Source organism: Schistocerca cancellata, chromosome 2 (genome assembly GCF_023864275.1).
Source record: "Schistocerca cancellata isolate TAMUIC-IGC-003103 chromosome 2, iqSchCanc2.1, whole genome shotgun sequence".
NCBI lineage: Eukaryota > Metazoa > Arthropoda > Insecta > Orthoptera > Acrididae > Schistocerca > Schistocerca cancellata.
In genome coordinates this window covers 217,239,816-217,248,349 of record NC_064627.1, presented here as the reverse complement: position 1 = coordinate 217,248,349, position 8,534 = coordinate 217,239,816, and the positions used below count along the sequence as shown (strand labels likewise).

At 46.1% G+C, this 8,534-nt stretch overlaps 1 pseudogene; it reads right to left on the bottom strand.

Moving 5' to 3' along the window:
- Positions 1-677: 677 nt before the first annotated feature.
- LOC126164328 (5S ribosomal RNA) lies at positions 678-795 on the bottom strand (annotated as a pseudogene).
- Between the last annotated feature and the right edge of the window lie 7,739 nt (positions 796-8,534).

The window sequence follows — 8,534 nt, the reverse complement described above, 5'->3', positions numbered from 1 at the left end:
ACTACGGCATAATATCAAAGATAGGAGTACTCATTACAATTCTTCTAGAAGTCTGAAGGTATTTCATCTGTCTCATGTATCGTAACCAGCTGGAATAGTTTTGCGTGGCTGACTCTACAACTATGTTATTAATTCTGATGGAATATCGTATACACCAAGTGATTTATTTAGACGTAGGTTTTTCAATGCTCTGTGAATTTATTCTTGCAGTATTACATCTGCTAGCTAACCATTATTTACTTCGTCTTCCATTTCCATAAAGGTGTCTTCAAGTTTGTTTCATTTGTACAGCGTTGTATTCACCGCATATATTTGGCGCCCAGACATAAATGGGAGAGGAAGAGAACCACCTACCACAGAAAGTAGTTGCTGTCATTGAGGTGGCCTGCAAACACGAGGAAACTGTACACAGAACCAAACAGTGTTAGGCAACTACGGCGGAAATTATGGCAACACAGATTAACAACGATTTACAATGAAGAAGCACTCCATCTTCAGGCCACCAGTGCCTACGGGTACCATCCGACCGCCGTGTCATCCTCAGTGGAGGATGCGGATAGGAGGGAGTCAGCACACCGCTCTCCCGGTCGTTATAATGGTATTCTTGACCGAAGGCGCTACTATTCGATCGAGTAGCTCCTCAATTGGCATCACGAGGCTGAGTGCACCCCGAAAAATGGCAACAGCGCATGGCGGCCTGGATGGTCACCCATCCAAGTGCCGACCACGCCCGACAGCGCTTAACTTCGGTGATCTGACGGGAACCGGTGTATCCATTGAGGCAAGGCCGTTGCCAACAACGATTTACAATAATTTATTAAATTGAAATACATTACGTAACACGAATGTGAAGATAGTGCTTGGCAGTGTTGCTCAAAGTTCACTTGCACTGGTCTGTCTATGAACAGTGGTCTAGTCCTGAATCCAGTGATCGATGTGTAACGTAACCAGTACAACGTCTAGTTGGACTCTTCTAGGCGTCGACTGTAGAGTAGTCCTAAAGTTGCTTTCAGGCGAGGTATTCTTACTGTCGAACTAACTGTTGATACACTCAGTCTGATTAACGACGACGACGACGCGAGCTTCAGTACTGGGAACTCTTAACTTACAGTTTAAGCTGAAGAGCCGGTACTCGCCTTTATTGCCCAACTTTCTGACGTATATTTGCAACCCTAGCAGTCTGTAGGTAGAACTGCCGGCCAGAGTGGCCGAGCGGTTCTAGGCGCTACAGTCTGGAGCCGCGCGACCGCTACGGTCGCAGGTTCGAATCCTGCCTCGGGCATGGATGTGCGTGATGTCCTTAGGTTAGTTAGGTTTAAGTAGTTCCAAGGTCTAGGGGACTGATGACCTCAGAAGTTAAGTCCCATAGAGCTCAGAGCAATTTGAACCATTTTTTTGTAGGTAGAACTTCCTTTCAGTCGCGGTGCATCAGCCGAAAAGTGCAATTCTCGTGACGGATAGCCCCCAGGAGGGTATAGAGCCAGTCGCAGAGTCCTGTTCTGAAATCGTTGCAGGCATTGGATGTCGGTGTCGGCAGCATTGCTCGAAGCAGCTGCTGCATACTCGAGGAGAGGTCACGTGAGGTACTTGTAGATAACAAGACAGGCGTGGGTGGGCGGCGTAGAGTGTGAGTTGAGACCTGGAAATAAGTCTCTGAGTCGTCCAAGGGCCTTACCACCACCATCTTCTGTGTGTTAGCGCTACGTCAGACGTCTGCCCAGCTTAACGTGGAGGTATCGGAAGGATGATACCCGCGACAAAGCAGCTGACAGCAACCTCTTCGTAATGACGATGGCCAGTGTTTTGTTTGGGACGCTAGCCGCCATTTGTCGCACAATCACCGACTCAGTTTTCCGCCATCTGAAGCTTTCGCTGCAATATGTGATCACCACCTGAGAAATGCTTCTGTCGTCATCACTAGTGTTCGTCATCATTTTATCATCATCCTCATCGTTCATGGCTAGATTGGGCAGTGGAATAAACTTCAAATGGTTCAAATGGCTCTGAGCACTATGGGACATAACATCTATGGTCATCAGTCCCCTAGAACTTAGAACTACTTGAACCTAACTAACCTAAGGACAGCACACAACACCCAGCCATCACGAGGCAGAGAAAATCCCTGACCCCGCCGGGAATCGAACCCGGGAACCCGGGTGTGGGAAGCGAGAACGCTACCGCACGACCACGAGCTGCGGGCGAATAAACTGGACTGTGGAAAAATTGGGACTTTGTTTGGGAGCTGATGACGGCGCTGTTGAGCGCCCCACAAACCAAACATCATCATCATCATCATCATCATTAGTGCTCTGCCAAAAGGCAGGTTTCTCTCATGGTAGTTCTCCATGCTGTCCGGTCTTCTGCCATCCTCTTCAGGTCCGCATAATTTCTTCTTTATCATCTTGTATCTCATTCTTCCTCTCAGTCTTCTCCACAAACCAGCCCTTCCAAAGCATCTGTTAGCAAGCACTCCCTTCTCAATGAAAGTCCCAACCAGTTTTTTTTTCCTTTCTCTTATAACCTTCAGCAGACATCTCCTCTCACCAACTCTTTCAAATACTCGCTCATTATTCACTCTTTCCATCCAGCTTATCCCCTCCATTCTCCTCCACATCCATATTTCAAATTCTTCTAACCTTTTTTCATACTCCCGTCTCATCGTCCATGTTTCTGCCCCATATAGTGCCACACTCCATACAAAACATTTGCCAAGCCTTTTCCTTAGACCTTTATCTCATTTGCCACAAACAGTTTCCTCTTTCTGTTGAATGCCTCCTTCGCTATTGCAATTCGAGTTTTCTCCTCCTGGTGACACCTTAAGTTTTTAGTTACTGTGCTTCCAAGCTATGTCTGTCGGAACACAAAGAAGGCGAACCTGCTCCTCTTCAAAAGACTCTGAGAGAAATGTTGGGAACCAGCTGCCTCAGTTCTTACCCCGCCCACGTTGTCGACGGGACGTCTCCTCTTCCTCCTTATTCCGCCCTCCTCACCAAAAAGTTTGCTACGCGAACATATTCCCGCTATTTTAACACAGAACATTCTAAATCATTTTACCAAGGATACTCGGCACTTCCGTCTCACTGCCGCTGTCCATATGTGTCTCTCTCCCATTGTTTCATTTTTCTCTCATTGATTTGCAGTATATCCAATTGCCACCGTCTCCTGTCTCACTCACACTGTCTCCTTTTGCCTCTCTTTCCCACTGCCACTGTCTCCACCATTCTTCAGCAGCAGAAAACCTCTAGTAGTGCAACTTACTGATTTCCCTACATCCTAATGTTTAAAATTTCGGTCCAAAATGCGCCCTGCCCTATACCTACGTGTTGAAATTCGTCGTCCTGAGAGATTTCAGGCCCACTATTCCAAGCCTATGTAACGGCTCCACTGAACTGTATTTTTGATTTCCACTGTCTTCTCTCTCTTTTACTGCCGCTGCTTCTATCTCCGACCATCTTTCTTTCTCTTTTACTGCCATCGTCTCTCAGTGACCATTAACATTTTCTCTCTCTTTGTCTCCCACTGCTACGGTCTTCACCCACCTACCTTTATCTTTCACTGCCACTTTCTCTCTCCCACTATCACTGTCGCCACTCTCTTTCTCACCCACTGGCCCTGTCTCCTCTCTCTTCCACCATTAATGTCTTTCTGCGTTTCTTTTTCTGCGCAAGAATTGCGAATATTTTCGTATGCCAAATAGTATTGATGAGGAAGGTGGAATGAGAATCGAGGCAACTGGTTCCTCACTTTCCCGTGAGAGTCTTCTAAAGGGGAACATATTCGCCTTTTTCGTGCTCCGAAAGGAGCATTTTTCCGCTGCTTCCCTTTTTTCCCCTGCTACAGCAAGATGTGCTGTTTACGTAAAACGACTTCTGCAGGTCAGCAAAGTTTTGGCAGTTTGTTTATATATTTCGACACCTTTTCGTGCTTTGAGACATATAAACAACAAACAAGTACATATAATATAAGATAAAAAAAATCGTGTCCTATCCATTGCGAGTTCACTTTACAGTGCTTCTCATGTAGATGTATAACATGTCTAGGCTACATCTCCAGTGTACTAAAAAATTTCGTATTACAAAACGATTTTCTGTAAGGTGATTATGCCCCAGGCGACACAGGTCATGAGTGCCTGAATAGCCGTGAAGTGCTCATTATACGGAGACAACGGGTCATAAAGTCTTATTGGCTGAAAGAATGGCTACTAAATACTTCGTTTGGTGTCCTCGGAATCCTTTCGGTGACCCCAGAACCCTTTCCATGTGTTCAGGACGTGAGTTGAAACTACATGTACACCTCAGACCAGATATAACGTGTATATTTTACACGCATAAGTTGATAACTTTGAACCGTCGGATCTCGGCAATGGATAAAGATATCGAAAGAAATTTCGAGGTTCCCCGAGAACATCATCTTAAGAACATATGATAAAAATTTCAGCGATTTCCCATGAACAGAAATTATAGAAGTGACAATCCTCACAACTGGTACTTTCGGTACCCAAAAAACACGGTTTTTCGGGTGTATCGTGATAACGGATAAAGATTTTCGAAAATGAGAAAAAAGGGTTTCTAGGTAAATGTCTGAAGACTGTACGGTTAAAATTTGGGGCTTTTCTATGATTAGTTTTAGATAGTAACCGGCCAAGGTGCATAAACGGCTAAAAACCGTTTTTTGTGGTTTTCTGCATAAATACGGTTACTTTCAGCCTTTGTATCTCTGTAACGAATGATGATACCGAAAAAATTTCCAGAGAACGTCATCTTTAGAAATTGCAGTAAAAATTTCGACGATTTACCATGAACAGAAATTATAGAGATGGCCATCCTCACAGTTGGTACTTTCAAACCATGGTTTCTCGGGATTTCCTCAGGAATCGCCCATGAACAAATAGTACTTCTGTAAACTATCTAAGTCTTACGCTAGACCACACATAATGCAAAATATCCAGCCGATTCACTCAATCGTCTTGGCTGGAGGAAGTGTGTAGTATTTAAATTTTGACCCTGTACTATAGGATGGCTAACGTATGCTCCTCTTCCGATGTGTATGAAAATGTTTGCTAGGCCAAGATCTATTCGAAACACTTCACCCCTTCTTTCTGCGATCAGTAGCATCCGAGATAACACCGACTGAAAAATCACATTTTCGCGCTTAAGGCATTTGGAGTACAAGGCCATGGCATCAACGTACAAGGCAGACTTCTATCGTTGTGTTACGGGTATGGCTGCCGTATACAACGTATACAGGATCGGGCCGAGTACCGACACTTGCGATAGACCAACGGAGTTGGGGTGCCCTGTTTGAATGGAGCAATGTGTCCGCTTATTGGTTGGTTGGTTGTTTGGGGGAAGAGACCAAACAGCGAGGTCATCGGTCTCGTCGGATTAGGGAAGGATGGGGAAGGAAGTCGGCCGTGCTCTTTCAAAGGAACCATCCCAGCATTTGCCTGGAGTGATTTAGGGAAATCACGGAAAACCTAAATCAGGATGGCCGGGCGCGGGATTGAACCGTCGTCCTCCCGAATGCGAGTCCAGTGTGCTACCACTGCGCCACCTCGCTCGGTGTCCGCTTATATCCACGTTTGGCGAATAGATGTCAACTTGATAGGATGTATTTGGGTGACGAAAGGCGTAAACATAACACAGTCCAATTTGTGTTTGCCCTCTATTGCGACTGACCTGAACTATGTTACTGGCTCTGGAGACTGGCCTTGCCTTGTGACGCCCTCTCTATGTATGACTTTCTCTCGTATGTTACGGCGGACATAGCGTATAGCTTTTGTAGGTTATGTTATACACGACATTCGATTTTCAACGTCGTTTCTATGAAACTACGGACGTTTCACATGAAGGTACAAGGCAACGATCCTTGCACAAATCTGCCCTTGTGTGACTGGAGATGACACGATCGCTTGTGGATTATCTGTAATCGTAAGGCGACAAATAAGAACGCGTTTATGCCGAAGTGACGTCATTCTCCACCGGCGAGAGGAGCCTGCTGTTGCGGCGAACAGCATTTGTCTCGCGTGCAGCAAATTTCATGCGTCGTAATATAAAGATCTCGCCGGAGTGTTGTGTGTTGTAGCGGTCTGCAAGGTTAACGCTCCGCCGGGCATTATTTACTGTTGGCCGTCTGCGCTATCTTTCTAGCCTAGCCGTAACGATCAGCATTCGCCCTGTTCCCGGGATTTATGTGTATTGCCCGTTGCTGTCATAATTTACTGCGCACCTTACGAGCGACTGTTACGCATATACGCGAAGTCTAATCCACTATGCCCTGGCGCCCACTTGCAGCCTATCTGAACCACACTCTTGTTCTGTGACTCACCGACCACCCACCCACTCAACCGCAGTCACCCACCCATCCACCCACCCACCCACATACACACACGCACCGGCACAATGGGGCAGCCTGGTCTCTTACCGCTAGGACGAACTGTGTGTCATCTACTGCGCACATGCGTTTTCTTTGACACAAAACCTGTGAGCTATGGAAGATTTATTTTTCCATGTCTTCAGTCTGTCAAAATACGGCGTTCAAACAGAGTTTTACGCTACCCTTCTTATTTGAATGTGATTTTTAGATTGGAAGCCTATTCTTCAAAACTCTTTTTCACCACAGAAAATCGCTATACACAGCCACCTGCGTTACGGGACTAAGCTTGGAGTCCCAGTGTTGCTCAATTTGTTTTGAACCGTGTACGGCACAGAACGGCTTACGTAAATTCTTTATTTGTCAATGTTCCTGATAATTATTTCGACCTTTCATCGTTAGCGCATTGTCACTTTACAGTAAGAAGGTGTTTTTATTTTATCATTTGAGCAGGACTCGTACAGTCATCGTCGACATACATGATGTCCCACAATGGGATTTACCGTGTTCGAACTTTAATAACTCGAAAGAAAACAACAAAAGCTATGAATTTTTAAGTCACTTAGATGGTCACAAAATTAATGATGATGTTTTCCTGTTGAAGACGTTCAAAATGTCCTCCATCGCCAGCAATAGAGCGCCTGCAATATTGCGCAAAAGATGGACAAACACATGTTATGGTTGCCATTGGAATGGATTCGCAGGCAGTCACAGTCGCCTCTCTCATGTCATCCAGCTTACTTTATGTGTTTTTTGATGTGGACGGTGTCCTGCAGAGTTCCCCACAGAAAGAAGTCTAACGACTTTAGATCGGGAGATCGGGTGGAAACTCAACGCCTCCTCGTCCTATCCATCTCTCAACCAATATTTCAGTCAGAAATTGCCCCACGACACGATGATAATATCACTGTTCACCGTCTTATTAGAAGAAAAGTCTTCATCCTGTTTCAGCTGGTGAACAGCTGGTACAATTCGTTCGTGCAGGGTGGTAAGGTACTTCACACCTGTCACTGTTCCTTCAATCAAGAAAGGCCATGCAACTCTTCTGGCAGACATACACTATGTAATCAAAAGTATTCTAACACCTGGCTGAAAATGACTTACAAGTTCGTGGCGCCCTCCATCGGTAGTGCTGGAATTCAGTATGGTGTTGACCCACCCTTGTCCTTGACGACAGCTTCCACTCTCGCAGGCATACGTTCAATCAGGTGCTGGAAGCTTTCTTGGGGAATGGCAGCCCATTCTTCACGGAGTGCTGCACTTATGAGAGGTATCGATGTCGGTCAGTGAGGCCTGCCACGAAGTCAGCGTTCCAAACCATCCCAAACGTGTTCTATAGGGTTCAGGCCAGAACTCTGTGCAGGCCAGTCCATTACAGGGATGTTACTGTCGTGTAACCAATCGGCCACACGCCGTGCGTTGGACAGGTGTTCGATCGTGTTGAAAAATGCAATCGCCATCCCCGAATAACTCTTCAATAGCGGGAAGCAATAAGGTGCTTAAAACACCATTGTAGGCCTGTGCTGTGATAGCGCCACGGAAAACAAAGAGGGGTGCAAGCCCCCTCCATGAAAAACACGCCCACACCATGACACCACCGCCTCCGAATTTTACTTCCGGCACTACACAAGGGCCGGCCGGGTGGCCGAGCGTTTCTAGGCGCTACAGTCTGGAACCGCGCGACTTCTAGGGTCGCAGGTTCGAATCCTGCCTCGGTCATGGATGTGTGTGGTGTCCTTAGGTTAGGTAGGTTTAAGTAGTTCTAAGTTCTAGGGGACTGATGACCACAGATGTTAAGTCCCATAGTGCTCAGAGCCATTTGAACCGTTTTTTGAGTTCCGCGGAGCGCCCCATTCTGCTCTCTCACGATGTCTAATGACTACTGAGGTCACTGTTATGGAGTACCTGGCAGTAGGTGGCAGCACAATGCACCTAATACGAAAAACGTATGTTTTTTGGAGTGTCCGGATACTTTCGATGACATAGTGTACCAACCACACTGATAACCCAGGAAGATTAACAGCTTGTTCTTCCATAATATGGGAACTATCTCTTGTCCATCACACGCACAGGTATGGCTACTGATGGTTCCAGTCAGTTTAAGCGGCGCCTCAATATACCAAACAGTGATATCAGTGAGTTGTTCATTATCGTACATCCAT